Source organism: Erithacus rubecula (assembly GCF_903797595.1).
Source record: "Erithacus rubecula genome assembly, chromosome: 23".
Lineage (NCBI taxonomy): Eukaryota > Metazoa > Chordata > Aves > Passeriformes > Muscicapidae > Erithacus > Erithacus rubecula.
Genome location: NC_136675.1, coordinates 1996727 through 2011353, shown reverse-complemented (window position 1 = coordinate 2011353; position 14627 = coordinate 1996727). Strand labels below are relative to the sequence as shown.

Sequence of the window (14627 nt, the reverse complement as noted above, 5' to 3'; positions counted from 1 at the left end):
GCCAGGAGATCAGGGGCACTGCCCCAGCTGGTTTAACAGATGGGGATAGAATTCACATTGCTGGACACATCCTGTACTGGAACCCAACACAGGTATTTTTAAAGCAAAGTTACTTTTAGCATTACACATACAGCATCTATTTTAATTTGTGAAAAGCCAGTATTATAATGTGTGTTTATAACACTCTCCCAGACTATTCCAGGCTCTGGGGAAATGCTGCCCAGCTGCTTTTTGGGCTCATTTTTCCCTCTGGATGTCAGGGATGCTCCCAGTCCCACCTGGGCCTGTCCCTGGGTCAGATCCTGCTCCAGGACCCTGTGGGGTGCCCAAGCTCAGTTCTGTGGACTTGAGGCATTCCCAGGATTCATCCATCCCCAGTGAAGGGACATCAGCTCCCCTGAGCACTGGTCCAGCCCCTGGAGGTCGCCTTGCCATGGAAACATTGGGAAATTTGGAATCCTGACCCTGCTGAGAGCCCTGTTGGGGGCACAGTGCTGCCCTGGGCTCCTGGGAAAGTGAAAGGGACAGAAATCCTTCAGGGAAAACCAGGGATTTGACCAAGGAATGACAGAAATGTGGTGGGACAAGGCCTTGGAGGCCATCCCTGTGTCCATGCTACAATCCTGCTCGGGGAGCTGGACAGAGCAAAGGCTGCCTTTGTTTATTGGGAAATGCTGGAATTTATCACTGCCTGGGTTTCCCTCTCCCTGACCAGCCCTGGGGGAGGTTTTTCCCTCCCACAGGAGGAGTTGTATCCCTTCCATCACCAATGGGGGAGATGGAGGGACCCAGGAATGTGAGGGGCATTTCCCTTCTGAGCCCCAAACAGCAGCTCAGCTCCCAGCTCTGCCCTCCTGCTGCTTCACTGCAGGGACTCACAGGATTGGGGGATTGTTTGGGTTGGGAGGGATCCTAAATCCCACCCAGTGCCACCCCAGGGACACTCCCACTGCCCCAGGTGCTCCCAGTGTCCAGCCTGGCCTTGGGCACTGCCAGGGATCCAGGGGCTGCCACAGCTGCTCTGGCAATTCCATCCCAGCCCTGCCCTGGCAGAGCTGAGCTCCTGCTGTGCCCAGGGCAGAATTCCATGGGCAGGAGAAGGGCAGGAGCCCTCAGGGCCCTGGTGGCTCTGCAGGGGCAGGGATGGATCAGATGGATCCCTGAGATGGATCCCTGAGATGGATCTGATGGATTCCTGGGGTGGGTCCCTGGGGTGGATATGATGGATTCCTGGGGTGGATCTGGTGGATCCCCAGGATCCCTGGGATGGATCTGATGGATTGATGGATCCCTGGGATGGATCTGATGGATCCCCAGGATGAATCTGATGTATCCCTTGGGTGGATCCTTGGGATGGATTCCCAGGATGGATCTGATTGAATCCCCAGGATGGATCAAATGGATCTATGGGATGGAACCCTGGGATAGATCTGATGGATCCCTAGGATGGATCTCCCAGGATGGATTTGATGGATCCCTGGGATGATTCCCTGGGATGGATCCTGAGATTGATCCAGTGGATCCCTGGGATGGATTTCCGGGATGGATCCCTGGGATGGGTCCCTGGGATGGGTCCCTGGGATGGATTTCTGGGATGGATCTGATGGATCCCTGGGATGGATCCCCAAATCTCTGGGCTCACACCTGGAGGCGTTTCCTGCTTTTCCTCTCCCTGCCAGCTGTGAGAACCCCCCATCCCTCTGTATCCAGGGAATATCTGTGGAATTGTCCTTGGCAAGGGGGGATGGGAGCAGCTCCTCCAGCTCCCTGCCCTGGGACAGCTCCGGGATGTGTTGTGTGGGATTTTTTCTTTGTGGTTTTGTTTAGGGTTCTTTTTATGGTGTTTTGGGGTTTTTTGGTGTTTTTTCTTTGTTGTTTCACTTTGTGGGACCTTTTCTGTTTGTTTGTGGGGTTTTTAGTGAGTTTTTTGTGTTTTTTGGGAGGAGTTGTTTTAATTTGTTTTTTTTTGTGTGGTTTTTTGTTTTTTTTTCACTTGTCTGTTTTTAGGGTTGTATTTGTTAATTTTTAATTTTTTTTTGTTTTGTATGGTCTTTTGCTTTTTTGTTTCTATTCGTGGGGACTTTTGTTTGTTTCTATTTATTTTTGTTTGGGGTTTTCTTTGTTTCTATTTGTTTTTTTATGGGGTTTTCTTTGTTTCTATTTGTTTTTGTTTGAGGGTTTTGTTTTGTTTCTATTTATTTTTGTTTGGGGTTTTCTTTGTTTCTATTTGTTTTTGTATGGGGTTTTCTTTGTTTCTATTTGTTTTTGTTTGAGGGTTTTGTTTTGTTTCTATTTATTTTTGTTTGGGGTTTTCTTTGTTTCTATTTTTTTTGGGGGGGGTTCTTTGTTTGTTTCTATTTGTTTTTGTTTGTGGATTTTGTTTGGTTGGTTTTTTGTTTTTGTTTTTGTTTTTTTTTTTTGGCGTGCTATTTTTGGGGTTATTTTTGGGTTTTTTTTAACCCCTGGCAGCAGCAAACTCAGAGAACTCCATAAATATTTGATCAAATCCTTCCAGCCACCATCCCACCCCCTGACATGAACAGAAAACTTGAAAATTCTTCCCAAAATCCTACAAATCCCTCACCCAGGAACAGCAAGAATTTGACTGGGATTGTCCTTCCCTCAGTTCTGGGATTGGGAATTTATTTTATGGTCTGGGTAAGCTGAGCCCAGCAGGGCCAGGATTGGAAACCAGAGCTGGGCCAGGCTCAGGTCAGAGCTCAGAGCTGAACCCAGACTTTTCCTTTCAGCTGAAACCTGAGAACTTCCAGGCAGGATCCCTTGGGAACGACCCTGGGGCTGCGAGGAATAACATAAAAAACAGAAATTAAAAAAAACCCAAACAAACCAAAAACCAACAAACAAAACCAGAAATAAGAATAAACAGAAATAACAAAAAACCAGAACAAACAAAAAACAGAAATAACAAAAAAAACCAAACAACACAAAAACCAAAATGCGTTTGAGGTTTTAAAAATATGGTGGGAAAAGGGGGAAAGTGGTAGAAAAAGGAGAAAAGTAGAAAAAAAAGTGGTGGAAAATGGGAAAAATTTTGGAAAATGGGAAAAAAAATGGTGGAAAAGGTGGGGAAAGTGGTGGAAAGAGACAAAAAGTGGTGGGAAATAGAGAAAAATGGTGGAAAAGGGGGAAAAAGTGGTTAAAAAGGGGGGAAAAGTTGTGGGAAATGGCAAAAAAGTTGTGGAAAGGGGGAATAGGGGAGAAAAGGAGAAAAAGTGGAAAATGGGCAAAAGATTCTCATTTTCCCTGAATTAAAGACAAAAAAGGGAGAAGGACAGTAAAATATGGATGGAAACGTGGCTGTTTTTTTTTTTTTTTTTTTAGTGGCCTTTATTGTTTTGTTGTTTTTTGTTGGGTTTTTTTTTTTTTTTTGTTTTGGTTTTTTGTTTTGTTTTGGTTTTGGTTTTTTTTCATTTTTGGGTTGTTTCTAGTTGATTTTGCTTTTTGGAGTTTTTTGGGTGGTTTTCTATGGGGATTTTTTTTTTTTTTTTGGCTTTTTTTCTGTTTTGGTTTTTTTTCTGTTTTGGGGTTTTGGTGGAGTTTTTTGTTTGTTTCGTGGGATGTTTCGGGGTTTGTTTTTTTTTTTTTTTTTATTCTTGTTTTTTTATTTGTTTGCTTCTAAATTTCATTTGTATTCACATTTACCCCCAGTTTTTGTGCTGAAGGTGAAGTGGGGCCACTCAAGGAGGGTTAATTCAATTTCCAGCTGAACAATCCCAACTCTGGGTGGATAAATCCGAGTTCAGGGCTCTTTGTGCACTGTGGAAATTCCATTTTTTCCCTTCATTTGAGCATGGGGGGAGCAGGAAACACCAACAGCTCCTGAGCACCTTTGGAGGGTGGATTTTGCAGCTGGAAAATGTGGATTAAAGGAATTTTGTGTGGCTGGAACACAGAAAAAATGGGAATTGCAGGCAGGGAGGGCTGGGGTTGGGTTTCAGAGGAGAACAAGGACTCCACTGTCCCAGCCTCGAGCAGCCCTGAGTGAATTCTCCTTCTCTTTCCCTTTCCCCTGGGCTGGGAGGGAAAGCTGAGCCTGGAGAAAGGATTTTTCCATGGAACTCCTGGGTGTTGGTGTTTTCTTGACTGTTGGAGGGGAAAAAACGGGATCCTGTTGGCAACAAGTGAGGGAAAATTGGAAAAAAATGGTGGGAAGGAGGGAAAAAATGGGGGAAATGGGAAAAATGGTGGGAAGGAGGTAAAAAATGGTGGGAAATGGGAAAATGGTGGAAAATTGGGAAAATGATGGAAAAAAGGCAAAAAATGGTGGAAGCAGGAGGAAAATTGTGATGGAAAAGGGGCAAAAATTAGTTTGAATTGGAAAAAAAAGGTCATGGAAAAATAGTGGAGAAGAGCCAAAAATGGTAGAGATGTGAGAAAAATGGTGATGGAAAATGGGCATAAAGTGGTGAAAATGTGGGGCTAAGTGGTGGAAATGGGCAGAAAGTGGTGGGAAATTGGAAAAAAATGTTAATAAATGGAAAATGCTGGAAGAGGGGCAAAATAGTGATGAAAATCTGGGGGAAAAGTGGTAAGAAGTGATGGAAAATGGGCAAAAAAGTGATGGAAAAGGAGGGGGAAATGGTGGAAAAGGGACAGAAAAGGGTAGAATTGTGGGGAAAAGTGGTGAAAATAAACAAAAAGTGGTGGGAAAAGGAGGGAAAGTGGTGGAAAGGGGACAAAAGCATTGGAAATGTGGGGAAAGGCTGTGAAAAAGAGTAAAAATGGTGGGAAAAGGGGGAAAAGTGATGGAAAAGGAGGCAGAAATGGCGGAAAAGGGGCAAAAAAAGGTATAAATGTGGGGGAAAGTGAAAATGGGTAAAAAGTCATGGAAGAGGGGCAAAAAGTGGTGGAAAAGGCAGGGGGAGATGTGGAAAAGGGGCAAAAAGTGGTGAAAATGTGGGGGAAAAGCGGTGAAAAGGGGTAGAAAGTGATGGAAAAGGGGCAAAAGGTGCTGGAAAAGGAGCAGGAAATGGTAGAAAAGGGGCAAAAAACGTTAGAAATGTGGGGAAAAGCTGTGAAAAGGGATAAAAAAAGTGATGGAAAAGGGGCAAAGCTCCTCCCCGTCCCTGTCCCTCGCCGGCCCGGCGCTGCCCTGGCGTGACCCGGGCTCTGTAATCAGCCCAACCATCTGCTGCCAGATTTGGGGGCTCCCAGCAGCTCCAGCTGGCACCGAACCCGCCCAGACCCCGCTGGATTTGGGGGCTGCAATTCCAGGGATCCGTCCCGAGGGATCAGGGATGGAGGAAATCCCTCGGGAGGATAAAATGTTGATTTTCACCTTCCTGCGTTGGGTAATGGGTGTGGGGGGTGCATAGGGATGTCCTGGAAATGGGAATAATTCATTCAGATGCCCAGAAAAATCCTCTCAGGGATAATTTTGGGATTAATTAGGAGAGAGGAGGCTGCTCCCCAGCAAGTTCTTCCCCACAGCTGCTCCTCCTCAGGTTCCTTTCTATGGGAATTTTTTTTTTTTTTTTTTTCTGAGTGTGCAAAACTTCCCAGGGAGTTCCTCAGGCCTGGCTGAAAAGCTCTGGAATTTTGGGAGTTTTTATTTCTGGTTTTGAGGCTTTCAGGTGCAAATTTCTAGGGTTTTCTTCCTGCTCAGGAGGGTTGGGAATGAACTTTTTTTTTCCTCTGTCTCTTTGCTGGGAAGAGTTGAGGGGTTCTGGAGCCTGCAATTGAGGAGATGAAAAATAAACATTAAAAATAAAGGGAGAATTGGAATAAAACCCCCCAAAAAATTAAAAAATGAAGCAGGTGGATATCCAACCAATATCTGGGGGAAAGGGAAAACAGGGACACGTGGATGAGACGGGGGTGTCCCTTTGAAAAAGTGTCCCCAGCAGCCGGGAATGGGAGAGCAGCCCCTCCCTGTTCCCGGATTATTTGCAGCTCTTTTGCAGGCAGGTAAACTGAATAATCACGCGGTGATTTATTTTTCCCCCGGAGGCATAAATTCCAATAAGTTCAAATTATAAAACATCAAACCCCGTTTTTCTTGGCCGAACTCCCTCCCCATGGGTAGGGGCACAGGAGAGGATTCCCAGGGCAGGGTGGGGTGAGCTGGGAGGAAAACAGAGAATGTGGGAATCCCGAAATTCCAGCCCGGAGCGCTGGGATTTGAGGGGCAGCGCCCACCCTGTGCCCAGCTCTGGGAACGGCAGGAAATAAATGGATCTGTGTTAAAAAATTCCCATTTGGGAGCTCGTGGGGAGGTGAGAAAAGCCCGGGACGGTTTTGCACGTTAAGCTGCAATAGGATTATGGAGCAGAGCAAATTAAAACAATTCCATAATGAGGAGGGGGGAATTCCAGCTGGGATGGAGGCTGGGAGAGCCGGGAAGGAAGGAATGGATGGAGGAGGGGCAGGAATGGATGGAACAGGGGCAGGAATGGATGGAGGAGGGGCAGGGATGGATGGATCAGGGACAGGAATGGATGGAACTGGGACAGGGATGAATGGATCAGGGACAGGAATGGATGGAACAGGGACAGGGATGCACAAAGCTGGGACAGGAATGGATGGAACAGGGGCAGGGATGGATGGAACTGATACAGGAATGAATGGAGGAGGGGGTGGGAGTCACCAGCAGTGCCCATGGATGCTGGTCTGGGCTCTGTGGGCAGTATGAGGTCAGGCTGGATTTTCTGGGATCAGCTGCATTGCCATGGCAATGAGCAATCCCATGGAAATGACAAACCTGCAGCTGGGAATCCTCGGGGTGGGAAAGGCCTGGCCAGGTACAGCAGGGACAGAACTGGGCCCCATCCCAAACTGCCCATCCCAGCCTGGGATCCAGCCAGAATTGTCTCCCCTGGATTATGGGATGCTCTCAGGAGGAGGATGGAGGACTCTGGAGGTTTGGGATGTGCTGCTGAGGTGGAGCAGGGGCAGAGCTGGGGCTGCAGGTGCCCCATCCCAAACTCTGCCCATCCCAGCCTGGGATCCAGCTGGATTTGTCCCATCCCATCCTCTGCCCCCATGGCCCAGCAGGATGCTCTCCCTGTGGAGGACACCACACATTGGGGTGTCCCTCAGACTGGGGGATCCCCCTGCTGCCTTCCCACATCCACCACCAGCCCCATTCCAGCCAGGGCTCCCCCAAATCCTGGCTCTGGGATGAGGGGAGCTTTTGGAGCCAAACACGTCATCCCTGGGCTGCCAGGGCTTGGGGGTCCCTGGAAACCCCCTCAGTTCCTGATCCCCTCCCAGCCAGACTCCCTGGCACTGACTGTGCCTCATCCCATGATTTGCCAGCAGCAGGAGGATTTGCTTTGTGGGTTTGAGTTTTTTTCCTCCTGCCTTTTCCTGGAGGTGAGGAATGGAGAATGCTGGAGATGAGGGGCTGGATATAATATACATTGGGGAATTCCTGATTGCTCCTGCCAGCCCTGGCCCTGGGATATTTATTGTGGAGTGGGGTGGGGTCTGACACAGATTCATGAGAGAATTGGGATAAAAAATGTCAGTGGAGATGGGCAATCCCAGGGAGGGGGAGGGAGAGCTGGAGATTGAGGAGCTGAGTGAGATCCCGAGTACCTGCACCTGGAATTTCGTGTATTCCCTGGGGGATGATGAAACTCAGGATCATCCATGTCCATTTTTGGGATGTGCCTGGCTCCTCTCATTGCCAGTGGAGAATTCCTACAAATCTGGAATAATTGCAGCTCCTCCATCAATGTTAATCATTATTTTCCTTGCAGAAAATGAGCGGCCAATTAAATCCAAACGCTCTGGGCTTTGGGCATCTCTAAATTGGGCACTTAATTAATCTGAGGAACAATGAAAGGACACAAAACAAGGGGCTGGTGCTGGCTGAGCTCATGTCACATTTTGGGATGAGAATCCACACCCCATTCCCAACATCCATATCCCAAATTCCAGCCCCTGCTCCTGGGCTGTGCCTGGGGAATCTCCATCCCAGCAGCTCTGGTGCTCCTGGGTCCCATGGTGGTCTTTTCCCAGGTTCCTGCCTGGAGCAGCTTTCCAGCAGATTTATTTTTAACTCCCAGCCTTGGATTGGGGAGTGGAAATTCAGCCATGTTTTGGAGTGGGAAAAGAATCATGGAATCTTTTGAACTTCAGAAAAGATGTTTTCATTCCAGCTTTTTGTGTGAGCTTGTATTATTCCAGCTGTTTACAGTATCCCTAAATCACTTGCTGGGATGAGTTATTGAGGTTTTCGGTGTAAAACACCAGAAAAGGACTTTGGGGGGTGATTAATTGAAAATATCCCATGGAAAATATTCAAAGAATCAACATTTCCCCCGTGATAGATTCTCAGTGTAGAAGTGTTTTCCTGCAGAAAGAATCTTTCAGCTCCTGACAGATTCCTGGCCCTGGCTGTGTCATTCCAAACTTTCCAAGGTGCCCAGAGCCACCATTTCCCCAGGAGGACCAGCCTGGGGTGCTGCTGATCCATTGGCTCCATCCTGGCAGGGCCTCTCTCCTTCCACCTCATCTGTCCTGGTGCCCCTGTGGGGCTTGGACCTGCTGGAATGGGACTGGGGCTTCCCAGAGTTTCTCTGGATTTGGGGTTTCCCAGAGTTTTTCTGGATTTGAGGTTCCCAGAGTTTCTCTGGATTTGGGTTTCCCGAGTTTCTCTGGATTGGGGCTTCCTAGATCTTCTCTGGATTTGGACTCTTCAGAATTTCTCTGGATTTGGGTTTTCCAGAGCTTCTCTAGATCTGGATTCCCCATATTTTTTCTGGATTTGGACTCTTCAGAGTTTCACTGGATTTAGGCTTCCCAGTTTTTCTCTGGATTTGGACTCCCCAGATTTTCTCTGGATTTGGGGTTCCCAGAGTTTCTCTGGATTTGGGTTTCCCAGAGCTTCTCTGGGGCTGGAATACAAACAAGTGTGGTGATTTTGGCTCTTTGGCTTTGCTGTTCGTTTTGGAAGCAGGATGGGCAGGAATGGGATGCAGAGATAAGAACCTGGACATGGCACCAAGGGATGGGGTTTATGGGATGGGATTTGTGGGACAGGAAATGGATCCTTGTGTCACCTGCATGGCCCTGTCCTGCTCTCCAGGTGTTTTCACCCTGATTCCATCTCCCTTTCCCTCTTTCTTTGCTGGGATGTGGACCCAGCTGCTTCCCCGTGTCCCTGCTGATGCTCCCCTTTCCCTGCCTTGGCCCCAGTGCTCATCCCAGATATTCCAGAGGCTGCTGGATGGACACAGATGGAATAAAATCCTCCATGTCCAGCTCCCCCTTCCAGGTCTTCTGTCAGGAGGAACCTCCTCATCTGCAAGCACTTGTGGTCACAGGGGCTGTGGGATGAGGCTCCTCAGGATGCCTGGCTGGAGCTGGGCTGGGCTCCTTGGAATTCCATGTTTTCCTGGCATTCATCACTCTGGATTTGCCCGTGGATGCTGCCAGTGAGCATGGCTGGGACAGAACTTGGCACCTGGATTTGTCCCCTCAACCAGAGCTCCAGGCACAAAACCTGCTCCAGACCTGGCTCCCAGCTCCTTGGGAACCACCACATTCCAGAGCAGACCCTGATTTCCTTTCTGATTCCCCCAAGGCAAACTGCTGAGGTTCTGCCCTCAGCAGCAGGGCTGGGGGCACCAGGGGCTGGCTGTCCCTGTCCCCTCCACCTGCAGCAGGTCCCTCCCTGTCAGGGACCCGCGGGTGCTGCTCCCACCTTCCTCCAGACCCATGGACGGATGCCTGGAGTTAAACCAGGACTCTCCCCTGCCTGGAGGTGTCTCCTGTCCCCGTCCCCACCTTACCCAGCCCATGGCCCCGTTTCACTGCCCGGGAGCATCCTCCATCCCCGGTGCAGCGGGATGCGTCGCCACGGAGGAGGCGTTGCCATGGCGACCGTTGCCGTGGCGATGGCGACCGTGCAGCAGGGCCCGAGAGCATCCCGGGGAGGGTCCCGGCCCCTCCCGCTGCTCGGGGCTCAATTGATGTGATTTCCCAGGTTCCCTCCTCCCCGCAGCGGCACACCCAGCGCTGAGAGCTTTTACCACGTTTTGGGTTCTGCTTTGGGGCAGACTGAGGGAGTTTTACATTCCACGGAGTGGAAATGCCCTAAATAATAAAACAGCCTGCCTGGGGAAGGAGGGAGGTACAGGGAACTTAGGAAGCTCCAGGCCATGCTGTCCCTGTGCCCCAGGATGTGTTCAGAGGTGAAGAAGGGTCTGTGGGAACAATCCTTGTGCCACACACGAAGGTGACAGGAGGGTCGCTTCTGTGCCTTGGTTTGCACATCTTCTAAAACCCCAAATCCTCCGTCTCTGCTGAAGTTCTTCCGTGGAGTGGAAATGCCCTAAATAATAAAATGCCCTGATCCTCCTGCCTGGGGAAGGAGGGATGTGCAGGGAGTGTAGGGAGCTCCAAACCAGGCACTCCCTGGATGTGTCAGAGATGCAGAGGGTTCTGCAGGACTATCTTGGTACCATGAAAGTGACAGGAGGGCCCTTCTGTGCCCTGCCCAAGCCCCCAAATCCCCTGGAGATCTCCTGGAGTGAGACCCTTTACCCTTTATAGATGCTTTTCACCTGTAAAATGGCGCCACCCACGCTGGTAAGGGGAGAGCAGAGGGATGGGTGACACTGCCCTTGCTGGGTGGGTGACACGGCTCATGGAGAGGGACCGAATCCCTCCCTGATCCCCCTGCCAGGCCAAGGGCTCCCAGCCCTCCCTGGCTCTCCAGGACTCTCAGTTTGGGATTTGGGTGGGATTTGGCTGCCGTTCCCTCCAGCCCAGCCGGAGGCATGGAAGGGGGCAGGGAGTGTCCGGGTGGGAACCATCACCAGCCAATCGCCCTTTTCAGGTGGTGCAGGATCCTTGGGGATGGCGTGGGCGGTGTGTTTGTTATCCGAGCTCGGTGCAGGGGCCCTGTCACTGCCGAGACCCAAACCCTTTGTGTCTGGCGCTTACCGGGGGTCATCGAGAGCGCAGTGAGGGAGAATTCAGTGAAACGTGACTTTGCGGCCCTGCCCTGGAGTCTGCTCTTCATCAGGGCTTGTTTTTACAGCAGCAGAGCCGTGACCTTTGGGGAGCCTGGGGGAGTGGGAACAGGGCCATTGTTTGGGGTCTGGGTGATGCCAGAGCTGGATCCTCACCTGGGCTGTCCCCAGTGATGGCTCGTGGGACACGGGGGTGTGACAGGGACAGTTCCCGGGCTGCAGGACAGTCCTGGGCACAGCCAGCACCTCCCTGGGCACACTGGAACCTTGCCCTCCTTACCAGAGTGATGCAGTCCCCAGCCCAGCCCCACCCGCAGCCCCGCCGTGTCCGGGGTTTAATTTCCCTAATGAAGCTGAGCTGGGTAAGGAACCCCTGCCAAGAGCCATCAGCTGGCAGCTGGAATTGCAGGCATGGAGCTGCTGGCCCTTGGCTGGAGCTGGCTAATAAATGGCATCCTGGTGCCACCAGGGCGGGGGTGACAGGGGGAGCAGAGCCAGGACCAGCAGCACACTGGGATTTCCTCCCTGCCCCTAGGAATTCTCTTCCTGGTCCAGCTTTGAGCACTGGAGAGGAGGCTGGGAGCACCTGGAATGCTGTGACCTGTCCCTCATCCCAGCCACGGGAGGGGACTGACCCAGGTAGGGACATGGTTTGTGTGCCACCCCAGCCCAAGGCAGGCACGGAATCCATGCCCTGGAAATCCTTTCTGGCTGGAGCAGCCCCATGGCTCCTGCACGCGGTGGGGACAGTCCCTGCCCCTCCCCGGGGAATGGGGCCGCAGGGATGGATCTGGCACACCCAAGGGTCCCTCTGGCCGTGGTCTGACCACACGGAGCTGATGGGGCAGGGATACAGTCAGGATGAAGTTTCTTTTTTGGGACAAATACAGGGAGATGTGGATTGGGAATGGGGGCTGGGATGGATTGGGGATGGGGGTTGGGATGGATTTGGAATGGGGGCAGTGATGGATTGGGAATGGGGGCTGGGATGGATTGGGAGGCAGCCCTAGGTCGGGAGGTGGGAGCTGCTGTCCTGAGTGATTTGTGGTTTCCTGGCCTGGCAAAATCTGCCTTCCTTCCCCTCCATCCCAGCAAGGCCAGGGGGAGCAGCCCCTCATTCCCGGGGGGGGGGAGCAGCCCCTCATTCCCGGGGGGGGGGAGCAGCCCCTCATTCCCGGGGGAGCAGCCCCTCATTCCCGGTGGGAGCAGCCCCTCATTCCCAGGGAGGAGCAGCCCCCTCATTCCCGGGGGGAGCAGCCCCCTCATTCCCGGGGAGGAGCAGCCCCCTCATTCCCGGGGGTAGCATCCCCTCATTCCCGGGGGGGGGGGAGCAGCCCCTCATTCCCGGGGGAGCAGCCCCTCATTCCCGGGGAGGAGCAGCCCCTCATTCCCGGGGGGGGAGCAGCCCCTCATTCCCAGGGGGAGCAGCCCCTCATTCCAGGGGGGAGCAGCCCCTCATTCCCGGGGAGGAGCAGCCCCTCATTCCCGGGGGTGAGCAGCCCCTCATTCCCGGGGGGAGCAGCCCCTCATTCCCGGGGAGGAGCAGCCCCTCATTCCCAGGGGGAGCAGCCCCTCATTCCAGGGGGATAGCATCCCCTCATTCCCGGGGAGGAGCAGCCCCTCATTCCCGGGGGTAGCATCCCCTCATTCCCGGGGGGGAGCAGCCCCTCATTCCCGGGGGGGAGCAGCCCCTCATTCCAGGGGGGAAGCAGCCCCTCATTCCCGGGGGGGAGCAGCCCCTCATTCCCGGGGGGGAGCAGCCCCTCATTCCGGGGAGGAGCAGCCCCTCATTCCCGGGGAGCAGCCCCTCGTTCCTCGGGAGGGGCTCATGCATGGCCATAGGCACACAGAGCATTAACGATCCAAGCAGCACTAAATCCAAATAAACCCCGACTGCTCCCGAGATTTATGGCAGGAGCCTGACCTGAAACCATCGGGGCTGCAGCTGGGAGGGGGTTACGTCAGTGCCTTGGGAATGAAGGGATGAGGGGGCTTCTTTGGGAACAGCCACATCCCAAATACCCCCCGGTGCACCAGGAACTCCTGGACATTGTCTCCAAGGCTTTATGGAGCGTGGATGGAGCTGTGCCCAGCTGTGGGGTTGTTGTGGGGTTTGCATTGGTCCTGGGTGGGATTGTTCAGGTTTAGAGTTAGATGGATGGATGGATGAAGGAGGGAAGGAAGGAGGGAAGGAAGGAGGGAAGGAGGGAAGGAAGGAAGGAAGGAGGGAAGGAAGGAAGGAGGGAAGGAAGGAGGGAAGGAAGGAAGGAAGGAAGGAAGGAAGGAAGGAAGGAAGGAAGGAAGGAAGGAAGGAAGGAAGGAAGGAAGGAAGGAAGGAGGGAAGGAAGGAAGGAAGGAAGGAAGGAAGGAAGGAAGGAAGGGAGGAAGGAAGGAGTGAAGGAAGGAAGGAAGGAAGGAAGGAGGAAGGAAGGAAGGAAAGGAAGGAAGGAAGGAAGGAGGAAGGAAGGGAAGGAAGGAAGGAAGGAAGGAGGGAAAGGAAGGAGGGGAGGGAGGAGGGAAGGAGGGAAGGAGGGAAGGAAGGAGGGAGGGAAGGAGGGAGGGAAGGAAGGAAGGAAGGAAGGAGGGAGGGAAGGAAGGAGGGAAGGAGGGAAGGAGGGAAGGAGGGAGGGAAGGAGGGAGGGAAGGAGGGAGGGAAGGAGGGAGGGAAGGAGGGAGGGAGGGAGGGAGGGAGGGAAGGAGGGAGGGAAGGAGGGAGGGAAGGAGGGAGGGAAGGAGGGAGGGAAGGAGGGAAGGAAGGAGGGAAGGAAGGAGGGAAGGAAGGAGGGAAGGAAGGAGGGAAGGAAGGAGGGAAGGAAGGAGGGAAGGAAGGAGGGAAGGAAGGAAGGAAGGAAGGAAGGAAGGAAGGAAGGAAGGAAGGAAGGAAGGAAGGAAGGAAGGAAGGAAGGAAGGAAGGAAGGAAGGAAGGAAGGAAGGAAGGAAGGAAGGAAGGAAGGAAGAAGGAAGGAAGGAAGGAAGGAAGGAAGGAAGGAAGGAAGGAAGGAAGGAAGGAAGGAAGGAAGGAAGGAAGGAAGGAAGGAAGGAAGGAAGGAAGGAAGGAAGGAAGGAAGGAAGGAAGGAAGGAAGGAAGGAAGGAAGGAAGGAAGGAAGGAAGGAAGGAAGGATTCACAGATGGATGTTGGATGGGTGGGAGCTGCTGTGCCAAGCTGGTGCTTCCATTCCCATTTCCTGCTCCAAGCTCAGAGCCAGGAGTCTGGAACGGCCTCATCTGGTTCCAATTCTGGGAGGAACAAAGGGAGCGAGGCCATGTGGCTCCCATCAGGGAGAGGCTACACAGGTCACACAGGGAGAATCCCACCCTCGGGAATGTGGATGGGCTGCACAGTGCTGGGCTCTCAATTTTTGGGGAGCCTTGATCCTTTTGGTGTAAAAGCATCAAAAGGCAAATGAGAGTGATTCCCAATGTTCCTTCCTGCATTCCCTGAACCCTGGGCATTTTGCCTTCCCTTCCCATCAGTTTTGGTGATCTGTCTCATATTTTCGGCTGTGCAACTCCTAAACCCCTGCGGGTTTATTCTGCTGGATCACAAATCCCAGTGAGCTGCTGGTGAGCGGGTGTTGGGAGTCCAGGATGGTGCATCAGCTGGGGGGGCAAACGGCGAATATTTCCAGAGATTTGGGGTGTCGGATACATCCAGTGGCTGCTGGAGCAGATCCAGGCAC

The 14627-nt window shown here is 52.3% G+C and overlaps 1 protein-coding gene across 1 annotated transcript in view; it reads left to right on the top strand.

Annotated features, from left to right (window-relative positions):
* The window catches only part of SDC3 (syndecan 3), a 46057-nt gene that overhangs the window by 22431 nt on the left and 8999 nt on the right, over positions 1-14627 (top strand). The window lies entirely within an intron of this gene.